Source organism: Oreochromis aureus, linkage group 3, assembly GCF_013358895.1.
Source record: "Oreochromis aureus strain Israel breed Guangdong linkage group 3, ZZ_aureus, whole genome shotgun sequence".
Classification (NCBI taxonomy): domain Eukaryota; kingdom Metazoa; phylum Chordata; class Actinopteri; order Cichliformes; family Cichlidae; genus Oreochromis; species Oreochromis aureus.
In genome coordinates, this window is record NC_052944.1 from 122,177,204 (window position 1) to 122,190,957 (window position 13,754).

At 42.1% G+C, this 13,754-nt stretch overlaps 1 long non-coding RNA gene across 3 annotated transcripts; it reads left to right on the forward strand.

The window, feature by feature from the left end:
- Window positions 1-3,846: 3,846 nt before the first annotated feature.
- Window positions 3,847-10,890, forward strand: LOC116318617. Of its 3 annotated transcripts, none has more exons than XR_005611579.1 (4): window positions 3,847-3,895; window positions 7,810-7,927; window positions 8,195-8,429; window positions 10,830-10,890. It is a non-coding gene; the product is annotated as an uncharacterized LOC116318617 (long non-coding RNA). The 3 variants fall into 3 exon arrangements; XR_005611578.1 differs by having other exon boundaries at window positions 3,854-3,895; window positions 7,785-7,927; XR_004199332.2 differs by lacking the exon at window positions 3,847-3,895 and having other exon boundaries at window positions 5,796-7,927.
- Window positions 10,891-13,754: the final 2,864 nt, after the last annotated feature.

The window sequence follows — 13,754 nt, forward strand, 5'->3', positions numbered from 1 at the left end:
CACATCACACATCACACAGACATGGAAACTTCAAACCCTCAGACTGAAGTCACTGGCAGTCTCTGGCACCAGCGACTGTGCTAACAAACACACAGCAAACAGTGAAGGTTTGGTAGAGAAAGCTGGTTGGGTAATACCAAGTATGCGGCGGAGGAGGCGGGGTTACATTACTAGATGATTAAACATGAAACTATTCTGCTGATAATAATTGAAACAATTAAAGAAAATCAACAAGATATTTATTCAATGTAATTCATAATTTTATAAACTGGAATGATGAAATTATATTGGCTGGATCTGATTATTGGGGGGTCATGACCCCCGTAACCCCCTGGAAATGACGCGCCGGGTCTTGAGGTCAAATCCACCATCTTTGTTTCAGTGCTTCATGTTCTCCCGTGTTTGTGTGCGTCCTCTCCGGTACTCCGGCTTCCTCCCACAGTCCAAACACATGCAGTTAGTGGGGTCAGGTTAACTGTGAGTGGTTGTGTCTCTGTGTTATTCCACCTTAATCAATGACTTCCTGTTAGCATTAAGTGCTTCTGTAGGACTGATGTCATTTTCATGGTTGGATCATTTAAATGAAGCTGGACTCAGATGCAGTAAATAAGTTGATTGATCATTAATGAATAAAGCTGGTCAAATCCATCACGTGGACACATGTGATTGTGTAGTATTGATCCCAATGCTGGTATTAGTCCTGGATCAATAACACTGGATGGATGCGTTCAGCATGGAGCCCTGAGCTGTGTTACAGACAAACATGAAACTGACAGGTCTGTGTCATTCACAGTCTGTAACACTTCTAAACAACAGAGGCTGACCCAAGTGCCTCAGAGCCAGGCACGCTCACATCACAGCTCTCTAAAGAAGTTTCAAAATAAGAGCTGAAAGCTGTGTTTGCTTGTGTTAGCTTATTATTGTGGAGACTAACATTCAGTGATCATGTGTTCAGACTCATAATGATTACTCTCATAAATCCTGATCTTTGTATTTACTGTGTGTTGGATCAATAACTGAGATTCATCGTATCACACAGCTGTGCTGCTGCTGGTGATGTCAGCACATCTGGAACAATACGAGGTATCTGCTACCAGACTGAGCAGGACGTGAGACCTGTGGACTGTTTAAAGCTGTCCTCCACAGCTCACTCAGACCTGATCCACACCTCAGTGAGATTCTCTGACTTCCTCAGTAGAGACAGAAACCATTCAGATCTGGGACGATCAGCTGACTGATGATGTCACACAGACTGTGTTTTTCAGGAACAGTGATTCTGATGTGAGCCTGCTAGCTGACAGCAGACCTGATGAAACCACATGTTGACATCTGTGAGGACAGACTGGACTCTTTGACTGCACCTTGGTTCTCCTCAGAGGTCTGTACAGGAGCATGTCCACCCCACTGAAGATCTCAGTCACTGTGAAACATAGAAACCTGCTTGTGTGGCCTCTGCCTCACATGTAGATGCAGCTACAGGTTTCTCTGTCAGTCAGACTGAAACAGTGTCCTGATGCTGCATCATTCAGCTCTGTGCCCCAGTCAGCATCACTGTGTCTACCAGTGTCAGTGTTTCTTTTCCTGTAACACTCAGCACAGGCTCAGCTGGTATCCAGTGTTGGACTTTCAGCTGCTGTCATAGATCCTCTAACATAGATCAGCTCTGCTACATGTTGTTAGATCAGTGCAGCTGCCTGTCATGTCCTGATGTTTCTCTGGGTCAGCAGCTTCTCCATCAGAGGTTCACATGGAGCTGATCCAGTATCTCCAGTAACTGTGTTCTGTGCCTCACTGGTTCATCCTTCTGTCTGTGTGACGTCAGTCAGATGTTAAACTCTGTAATCTTCACTGTGTCACAGAGCTCAGTGAGTCCCGTTATTCACAGGATCAATCAGATCATCAGAGATGATCAGCAATCAGTGGTGCCAACAGCGCCTCCTGTGGTGAGAGGATGCAATAATGCAATGTAGCATTTTTCCACTGAACACTTCCAGTCATGGAAACTGTCTGTTGGATCTGTGTGACGTTGCTTTCTTGTGTTGCTTTCTTGGTTAGAGTTCCTCACAAATGTCCAGATGATTCTTCTAATGAGGCGTCGACCATGTTTTCAGTTCTTTGGAAGAAAACATCGCCCTTTGCCATCCTTACTTTTCTTTGACTTCTTCAAATGCAGCTGAACTCCAGCTGGTATTTGATTGGACTCTGCAGCTGTTTCTGGTCATCAGTTCATTCCTGCAAACCTCTGAACCTGAACAACAATGATGCTGCATTGCTGGCTGATCCCAAAAGCTTGATTCTGTTCATCTGGACGTTTTCACGTTTGCTCACTGATCAGGTGACTTCTTCAGTCTCAGCTGACTGCAGCTTTACAAACAATTATTTCAAATAATAATAATAATAATCCATCCTGCTCACGGACCCCCGAGTCCTCCAGAGCAGGGTCCGTGACACTGAGGAACCAGGAGAAAAGAGAAACCTAAACCCAGGATAAAGAGTTTGAGTGAATGTGGTGTTGAAGGTGTGGAGGTGGATCAGAGTGTCAGAGGAGACTCTGTAGAAGGACAGAGTGCCAGCAGGACAGTCCACATACACTGCTGCTCTGTTAGAGACAGAGGAGGAGGAGGAGGAGGAGGAGGAGATGGATGTGTCTCTGTTATTGTGAAGGACAGAACGAGGACCATCATCAGAGCAGCTTAGACTCCAAAACCGAAAGACTGTGTCTCTGCCGCTCCTTCCGAGCCAGGACTTTATCACCATTCACCGGCCCAGTTTCATGTTCAGCCGCTAGCAGCACCGCCATTAGCACCCCCAAGAGCACCATTTCCTGTTGAGCCACCATTTCAGTCTGCCACTCAGCTACCATCTCCACTAGCATCGCTACTACCCATAGGTCAGTTAATGGCTGAGTCACAATTTTCACACTGTTTTTCCACCGCTGCTTCAGAGCAGGGAGACAAACTGTTTCACAGTGGAACTGTTTCTCAAACGCTAACTTTAGAGACTTATACTCACTCCAGGGCTTCCCCAGAGGCTGGGTTACAGCCCTCAGCTGCCGCCTGGAACAACAGAACGTAGCTGTCAAACAAACCCAAACAGTCCTGACCCGCGACAATATGAAACAGGGAAGTACCGCCGTGTAATCCATTTATTTCACCAAAGTAACTGTATTCTGAATACCACCTTTTTAAACGGTAACTGTAACGGAATACAGTTACTCATATTTTGTATTCTGAATACGTAACGGCAGTACATGTATTCCGTTACTCCCCAACACTGAATATAATCATCAGTGTTTGAGCAGTTATGATATCAGGGACAATCTAGACATGTGTGACAATACTGAACATGTCACATGACACACCTTAAACATCATGTGATCCACTCTCAGTCTGCACTTTCATTCATGACTTCAACAGGTTGAAATGACAACAACATCTTCAATAACAGAGTCTGAATGAAGCTCAGGTGTTGATGCTGCTCCCTGATTGGACGGTTGGTTTGAGCTCTGCTCTCAGTCTTTACTGCACAGGTGAAGGTAGAAAGTGTGTCTGGATCTACAGACTGGAAACAGAGAAACATGCTGAACATTTGAAGCTTTGCAGCAGAAATGTTCATGTTACAAATACAGCTGATCTGGGATCAGTGTGTTCACACCTGCAGCTACAACAAGATTTCATGTCTCCACACGTCAGCATGTGAACTTTACTCTGACTCAGTCTGAGCAGTCAGACGGCATATTTTTAAAGTTAACACATCAACACACACACAGCTGAGCTCCTCCCACCTGTGCTGAGTTTCAGGTGGAGCCCCGCCTCCTTCCAGGGAGCAGCTCACCTGTGTGTCTGTGTTTAGTGTCCAGGTGTGGAGTGGAGCTTGTTGTTGGTGTGAAGAAAATGTAAGTTTGCTTTGTTTCCTCCTTTAACAGTTTGTCTTTAGGAGCTTTACTGTTTGTTCAGCTCATGTTTGATTTCTTCACACAACAAACTGTGTGTGTTTGTATTTCCGGTCTCTCCATTAGAGTCAGTGTGTAATGTTTACTGAAGAGGCCGAGTGAGTGCCATGTTGTGTTACTGTGTGATGAGACCCCGGGAATCAGACCAAACAAACTGAATGTGGTCTGAGCTCAGCCGGGGAGACTCTGAGCTCCGGGTTTTTATATTCACAGAAAAAGCAGAGTGATATTTTGTATAGATGTGTGTTAGAGATGGATTCAACATGTCGGTCTTAAAAAAAAAAAAACCTGCGCCCAAAACAGTTGGCCCTGTTCCAACAGGAGGAAATGTCATACAACACACACAAAAGTTGTAATTTAGTAGAGCTGGGCGATATGACCCAAAATTCATATCTCGATATCTTTAGCTGGATGGCGATATAAGATATATATCTTGATATTTTTTTAATCCCATAAAGTATAAACAAAAAGAGAGTTCTTGGTCAAAGGTACTTGTCCCAGATGTCACACATGGAACTTTTATTAAGATACAACTGACAGCATTTATTAAATAATAATGCTCCATTTTATTCCTTTTCATACATAACAAAAAGCTAAAAATTGTAAACTAAATGTAAAATGTAGACTAAAAAGATGCAGATATAAAATAACAAAGGCAACTTGCTCTTTAGAAAACTTTACTTCAGTGTTTTTTTGTCTTTTTAAAGCGCTTGTGTATATTCCTGAACAATCATCTGGTACTTTGTGCAAAAAACAAAACATGTGGGTACAAGGTTCTTTATTTGTCACATGCATAGTTATAAAAGTATAACAGACAGTGAAATGTAACCTGACACGCTCCTCGACTTGTGCAAAAAGGGGGGGGGGGCGGTAGAAGAAGAACATATATATATATATATATATATATATATATATATATATATATTTTTTTTTTTTTTTTTTTTTTTTCCCATGAGAAAACGGCAGGTCTGGGCCTGCCCTGGAATAATAGCGGAGGGCAGGATGGCTGCTGTGTTTGCTTCGGATTACTCCTCACACCCTACCCAACCCTGTTGCTTGTCACGTGCTCCATAATGTTGTGCTGTGGACATTTATGTGCTCTCTGGGCAGAGGAGTTTTTTTTGTTTTTTGTTCTCATGCTGTCCTCCCATAGGAGCCCAGCATGAGTAGAGGTCTCTTTTTTTTCCCTCTTGGACTTTCCCATTGTAGTTTACATTTCAGTGTTTTTTCCATTATGCTACCGATCTCCGACCTGTATCCCCATGTGATGTCTGTGTTGTGCATGTAAGGTCAGGGGAGTCCCATTTCACTGCAGGGCAACCTGCATGTGGCAAATAAAGCTCAATCAATCAGTCAATCAATGATTGATTGATTGATTGAACTAAAGACCCTGTTAAAAACACATGAACACATATAACCAGCAGCTTCCCTGGGGTGTTTCCACACATGAACACGCATACCCCCGAGCACACCTGAACACACATGCCTACACACATGAAACCTGTCAAACCAGTTGTCAAAGCGGTTTGACTGGCCCCCATATTGGACTGCCACATCTATATTAGTACTGATAACAGCTGGCTTGATTTAAAGCAGGGGTCCCCAATCCCAGTCCACGAGGGCCGGTGTCCCTGCAGGTTTTAGATATCACCCTGGGTCAACACACCTGAATCACATGATTAGTTCATTACCAGGCCTCTGGAGAACTTCAAGACATGTTGAGAAGGTAATTTATCCATTTAAATCAGCTGTGATGGATCAAGGACACATCTAAAACCTGCAGGGACACCGGCCCTCGTGGACTGGGATTGGGGACCCCTGATTTAAAGCATTAAACCAACCTGGCAACACTGACCCTTGTTAGAAGCTCAAACTTTACAAAGTGGCAACAACAGCAAACATGAGCACACACTTCTCTGTGACTGTACCCTGGATGATGACATGTAAGCAGCTTGAACTAGATTGGCTAACATAAACTAATTTAACTAGATTACCGCACATGTGGTGTGGCAAGATATATGCACTTAAATGTTTTAAATCATTCTCTGTTCCACCAAATCGCTTCCCTTGAGCCTGGCAACTGCTAACAACAACTCTTTGAGTGAATCTTTGGGGATATTTTGTGTTTTTATATTCCAAAAATTAAAAAACAAATCTAAAGATTCAGGTGTTTACTTACCTGTGGTACGGTCCCATAAGATGACGTCACTGGCGCTGATTTAATTTGAAAAAAAAAAAAAAACCTTTATCACAAAAGTGAGTGGACGTGTTAGCCTCACATTAATTCTTTTTTTTTAAAAAAATACGTAAGAGCGTGATTATCCAAAGCGGACGGTAAAATGACTGTATTGAATGTATTCAGAGAAGTTGGAGCAGATATGTTAAAGCTTTAGCGAATGAACCAAAGGTTCAAAATGTCAAAGGACGGCCAACTATGAAACAGATTGTAGAACATTTTATAAAGCCAGTACAATAAAGTCAGCCAGTCTCTAGCTGTGACATTACCCAGCATGCATCCCCTCTGCCATTAATGCAATAACCCATACAAATGCAACAGCCTGTAATTAATTTATCTGCTGTCATTTTCACTCAGCAAGTTGTTTACATGATATCATTTATTGTGTTCAGTATCTGTCACTACAATGTGATTTCAGAACCATAGACTTATAAGGACAGTAGTCTCATGTGGTCAGTTATCCAAGGTTTAGGAAGCTCTACAGTTTTCAATGAGAGTACCCTGCACGTTGGTTCATGATGCGAGGGGGGACCCGGCGCGTTGATAAGTGAAGCAGAGGGACCCTGACCAAGCGTCTAAATATGATGAGTAACGTGTTGGCTTGTTTGTGCTGAGCAGCTGATTAAATACGTTTACAATTATAATTATAAATGGCACACGCTCAACACATCTACTGATAATCCATCAGTTCCACCTCCACCAGCAGCACCACATGTACCACATCCATCTTCCACAGGTAATGTTATATGATGTTCATTATTAATACACCTAGTAAACATTACTGTCGTGGTACTCTGACGTGAAGCTTTGAACCTTTCGAAAAGTCTGAGCAGGAACAACAAGCGCTGCAGCGGTCCAGCTTGAATGATGGATCCTCACATGGAAACCTCTGAAGATCCTCTGACTTCCTGGAACGAGCACACATATATTTACCCCCATTAGTTTGTGTTAGCAAAGCAGCACCTATGCACAGCAGCCTCATCAGTGAAGGTGTGTTTGTAAAAGCTGAGGCTGTTTCAGCAAGAAGAGAAACCGACTCGGTCCAAAACCAGAGGAAAAAATTATGTTTGTCAAAAACAACTTTTGGATCCTCTAAAATGTATATTATCACAGCCTGCCCTGGTTACAATAGCACAGCCAATTGTGGAAATGAGAGGAGGGAGCTGGACATATTTGTATACCAACACTGAAGGGAACGGAAACACTCCCCACAGACACCAGCAGAAGTCATGGCGCGGAAGCGGGAAACAAGCACACGAAGAGAGCACACGCTGAGGATTATTTGCAGCATCAGCCACATGGAGCTGATAAAGTGTAACATGAGTTTGTCATGAAGAGGGTTCTTGCTCTGTAGCAAACTGTTCACTTGGATTTAGGACACAGCTCAGCTAAAATAGCTTCCACTAACACACTGAGTGTTTCTGTGATCTGCAGTAGGACCAGTTTAAAGTGTCACTACAATAGAAACTACAATAGAAACATCATTTTAATGCTGCACTCAGTAACTGGACGGAAAGAAACAAACAAACATTTTCAAATGTTTCTAAAGTCCAGACTCCATTTCTGCTTTTGTTTCATCCAAAATTCCTCACAAAGTTTCACTTCTCTGTCCTGACCTCAGCATCACATGATCACATTATCACTTGATCGTCTACAGTAGAAACAGCAGAAATCTGTCGCTCCATAGTTCCCAGTAACGGACTCACAGCTGGACCAACAAAGAAAGGTAAAATTTAAAGGTGAGGAGCTCAGTGGTGTTTGATAAACTGCAGATTTAAAGCTCAGTCCTCATGTTTTTAATCAGATATCAGATCTGTGTATGTGACATCATGTTGTTTTCATAATGTGAAACCTGCTGCTAAACAAACTGAGGCGCACTAACTGTGTTATTCACACAGACAGCAAAGAGCTGCATGTTTCTGTTTCAGACACTTTTATTCTGAAAGAGTTTGATGATGTTTGTTGTTTGTGAATCATGTTACAAACTCCTGTTCTTCTCCATCTAGATGCACTCTGTGAACTTTTCTCTTGGACTTGGGTAATGATGGTCTTCCTCCTGGAGAGTCTTTCTCACATGGCTGATGTTGTGATAATGGCTTTTTCTTTACCATAAAAAGATCCTGGATCATCCACATGCATCTTCTGTGGACATCCAGGCATTTCTCTGTGCTTTTCTCCTGTGAATGGACCAAACTGTTGATGTGTCCTCTCCTGATGTTCCTGCTCTTTCTGGATCTGGAGGTCAGGACGTCACACAAACGGCTTTAACAGCACAACAACATACTTTAAATCATCTCTACACCTCTTTATGAGCTTCATTTGAATAAGGAAGTGTCCTATATCTGTCTGTGAAACAGCTTTGATAGAAATATCTGATTACCTCGAGTCTGTTGAAAAGGTGGGAGGAGAAAACAGCTGAACAATTAAAAACTGCTTCACCTTCTAAAACTATATGAACTAACCTTTAAAAAAGTTCTCTAAATCTTTCAGGCTGTAGTTATACTCTATTTATACATTACAGTCCTGCATTCAGAGTGTTACTTCTGTTATACTAATACATACTCGCATTTTATTATGAGGAATACATCAAACTCTGAGCTGAATTTAGTCAGTTTAATGTTAATGTCAATCTTTAGTTTTCTATGTGAGTCCATTTGAGGATTTTAAAAAGGGTTTCTTTGATTAGAACCAATTTCATGTTGACTTAACTTTAACAGTTTTGTTGATAATTATCTCTGATAAAAATAATTTTATTATTTTAATAATATCTGAATATGAGAAATAAAGAGAAATAAAAACACAGTGAAAAGAGACCAAGTTACTGATTGTTTTCTGACAAAGTTACACAGTCGCTTATATCATTACACTAGGGATGGGTACCGGTGTCCGGTGCCATGATGGCACCGGACCTGACATAAACGGTAGTAACCAGACCGAAAAGCAGTGCACATTTCGGTGCTCTATTTCGGTGCTTTTTTTTCCTGAGCTGTGATACACTTTCGATTCTAGCCAATCATTGCACGTTTCCGAGGATAGTAGGCGGGCCCAGGTACGTACGTTCTTTTAGAGCAGAGCTACAGATTAAAAATGCCCAAGGCGAAGCGATCAAAAGTCTGGTTGTACTTTACAGCAAAAGATGCAAACTCAGCAGCCTGCAACAAGTGCTTTAAGGTGATACTGTACAAAGGAGGTAACACCGCATAGCGCTTTTTTTAAAAGCCGAGAAATGCGCCGTATTTGAGAGCTCACACTGTGCACATCTACTGCGGGTGTGGTGCCTGTTATCGGACCTGGAGTTAGCAACATCCCCCAAAAACCCGAAGAGTAGAGTCCTGGCCACTGAAAACACTGGGATGATAACATTATTTGAACATTACCTAATAAGACTGATTCAGGACAGACAATTAGTTATTTTCAACTTTCCCAGCAGTCCTTCAGGGGTGCAAAGCCTCACAGATGATGTGCAGCAGTGGATCCCTCAGTCTGTCCTCACTCTGGACACTTGCAGTCGTCACACATGGAAATCAAATGTGTGATAAGCTGCAGGATTTAAACACAAGTCTAACTTATAAACACATGTTCATACTTTTATTCCACAATCAGAGAGAAAGAAACAGAGAGAGAGTGCAGGACAGACAGACAGGTGACAGTCTCAGGTGTATACACTGCTACAAAACAGCACAAGAGAAGGAGGATTTAGTGTTTGTGTTATTACGAGTGCTAAACAAGAAGAGTTCCAGATGGTCCAGTGGACACATGTGTGACTCCTGTGATTAAAGCATCTTTCTTTCAGCTTAACGAGTGAACCGTCAGCTCGTTCAAACACACGTTAAAGTTAAACATTAACAGTGCAGTGAATCCTGCTTGTGCCGTGATATTCAGGACTGCAAACCGAGCAGCATCACTGACTTTCAGCTTGTTGTGTTTGTGGATATATGACTGACTTTAATTATCCATAAAATCATCACATTCTCTGTAAGATTAAGTTCACCTATATATATATATTTAGATTTAGAGGCTTTAAAACCAAGTTACCGCTGAAAGTAGAAACATCACTAATGTCACATAACTTTGCCGACATGTGGCCAACAGTCATGTTTTAATGTTCTTAAACATTCGCACATAAATAAGTGACATAATATTCAGTACTTACTTTTGACAGTAAACTCTTCAGCCGCTCCCTTCTGCCGTATTTTGCGGCAAAATTATCCACACCCACCGCTGCGCTATGGATTGTGGGATATATTGGACCAAGAAGCGTGCACCGGACCACGCTTGATATTTGGGGAAATCGACGCCGCATTTGGAGTATGCATTTGAAGTGCACTTTGAATTGGGACAGCCGTCGTCGCGTGGCGGTGACGTAATCGTACTTGAAATGCGTACTTCAAGCGTGCAGACCCTGAATTGGGACACAGCCATCGTGTCAGTGAATGCATCGCGTGTGCTTCACGGCTCCATCTAGTGGACTGATAGTAGAGCAGCTGATGGCAGCTTCCTCTGCCTCACACTGCTGTCTGACTGCATTCAGCTGACACTGAGATGAAGCAGGAAAGAAGCAGCTGATATTTGGACAGCACACATGATGGAAAGGAGGATTTCAGCTGATGTGCACATGAATGATTTGTGTTTCCTCTGCAGGTAGAAAGTGTGTGTGAGCTGATGTGAATTGAGCAGCATGGATCAGTGTGAGGACAGAGAGGAGGGAGTCCCTCCCTCTAAAAGCACTCTGTGTGGGGAACATGAGAGCCAGACCAAAGCTCAGAGGTGAGATGACCATCTCTAACTGTCCATGACTCTTCTCCATGTCACAGCTCAGCACTCACATCACTGCTCCATCATTATTCACAGGAACCAACGAGGAACTAAACGCAAACATGAACCTGAACCCAGCTGTGTGTCCTGTAAGAATGACCGGTCTAAAGGTTACCCCATTGATTTTAAAGTCCAGCCTGCAGAGAGGTGAGCTGTTAGTAACATGAACTCTTTGATTTAACTGCTCAATGTTGTTGGACATAAACTGCAAACACTTCATTTCCTCAACCCCATTTAAACTGTCTCTTAAAAACAAGCCTTTGGTTTCTAAGCAACTACAAAACCACTTCAGCAAACAAGGAAGTGATCAGTGACAGCTGATGAAACTGTTTCCCAGTGGCAAACATCCAAACACAACTACAATAAATGCACAAACTGAAGGAATTTAAAAAAACAAACATTAACATTGCATAAAATCCTTAAAAGAAAACAAAATCATGGTTCAATAATTGCAGCTGGATTGTGTTTGTTATTTACAGGAACCTATTTAAGCCTGATTCTGACTCAGATTCGGGTTCCAGCTGTTTGTCATTTAAAAGTGACTCGTCTGCGGATCTTCCCATCAATTTTAAAGACCAGAAGGCATCTGCCTCAGAGAGGTGAGCTATTGGTAACAAGAAGTCTTTGTGAGCTGCACTGACCTGTCTCTTAAAAACAAGCCTTTGGTTTCTAAACAACTAAAAAACCACTTCAGCAAACAGGAATTGATCAGTGACGGCTGGTGAAACAGTTTCCCAGTGGGAAACCTCCAAACATAACTATATTGAATGCACAAACTGAAGAAATTAAAAAAAAGAAAATATTAACACTGCATAAAATCCTGAAAAGAAAACAAACATGGATCAATAACTACAGCTGGATTGTGTTTGCTATTCACAGGAACCTGCTTGAACATGATTCAGATTCAGGTTCCAGCTGTTTGTCATTTAAAAGTGACTCGTCTGCGGATCTTCCCATCAATTTTAAAGACCAGAAGGCATCTGCCTCAGAGAGGTGAGCTATTGGTAACAAGAAGTCTTTGTGAGCTGCACTGAACTGTCTCTTTAAAGCAAGCCTTTGGTTTCTAAACAACTGAAAATCCACTTCAGTTAATAGGAAGTGATCAGTGATGGCTGGTGAAACATTTTCCAGGTGGGGCTGTCCCACCACCTGTCAGTCTTAGCAAATATCACTACATTTAATGAAAAAATTTAAAGACATCAAAAACACACATTAGCACTGCATTCAGGATTAAAGAAACAGTGAGACATCTGAGAATATAAACAAAGCTTTGATTTGTACAGCAACACTGGTCAAGTAAGATCATTATTGACTAAGGAGTTTGCAAAGAAAAGCGTCTGGACTTCTTTAAGTTGCTTGAAGACGTTTCACCTCTCATCCGAAAAGCTTCTTCAGTTCTAAGGTCAAATGGCCGAGAGTCCCAGATTTAAACCCAGTGGGAGTTTCCCCCCAAAGAGGGACAAAGGACCCCCTGATGATCCTCTACCTAATCACATGAGCCAAGGTGTGAAAGTGGGTGTGGGTCCTAATCAGCCAGGGTTTCGGGTGAGCTCATTGTGAAACCTGGCCCCACCCTATCATGTGATTTCCTGAGGTCAGATGGCCCAGGGTGTGAGTGGGCGTTAAGGCGTCTGGGAAGGATCTCAGAACTGGATTACAGATGGCAGACAGTTGGTGTCGTAAACCACCGCCTCTGTTCAAAGATGGTCGCTCACAGTGGACGTAAATGGCTTCTTTCACATATTCATGGACTGTAACTCACTCTGATTGGATCTCTGCAGTTCCCTGTTATTGAGCTGACTGCATTGCCTTTCTGCTTTTATTGAAGAAAATAAATCATTTTGCCCAACTGTTTTTATTTCAAGGAACCAGATTTTCTGTGTTTCCAGATACAAGTCCAGTCTTTGTACCTGACCACGTTAAGAGGAAAGTTCACAAAGAGCCAATTTCAAATGATATTTTATGTTTGCTGTATGACTCAGGAGACAAGGACACCTAAACCAGATCAAACTGAGCAGAAAAAGTTGTTTCCATAAAGTCTAGTTTTCAGTTGAACAGAAAATATTTTAGGAGATACTGTATGTGATTAACAAGAACTGCAAAGCAAAGAGCAGTACATCAAGGACACGAGAACAAAACAGTCACATTCAAAAAAGTAAATTTAACAGGTCTGTTGGCATTTTTTTAATCCAACAAAAAGGTCACAGAGTGATAAATGTCCTCTATCCTTTCAAAGCAAACAATAGGACGACAGACTGGAACCTCCTGATTACTGCGCCTACACAGAAAATAGAGGCTGATGAAGGGGAAACATCTTTCTCAGAGCTCTGTAAAAGCTCTAATATGTGGTGCAGTAAATGATGTGTGGATTGTTCCCGTCTGACTGAAGCAGCAGCTGTTTTAAAGTAAAGAGTGAGGTCAGCTTAAGGATCTGTGATGGTCCCAGGACTTCTGACCTGATGTTTTGAGTTTTTTCCGTATTAAGTTCATTTGTATTCTTAAGATAAGGTTTCTGTTCAGAATTGTTTATCAGATTTCCCCGTGTTGTCCTCTGTCTCCCTCTGTGTGACCGTGTATATATTGATTTGAGGTATTGTGCTTTGCTTCCACTCCTTGTGTCCCGTGTTTTCCTCTTACCATCATGTACCAGCACAATAATTCAAAACCGGATCGCAACAAATTGGTACTTTCGCAAGTATGTTTGCTAATAGTAACGCCATTCAGCTAATAACACAAGGATTTCATCATTTG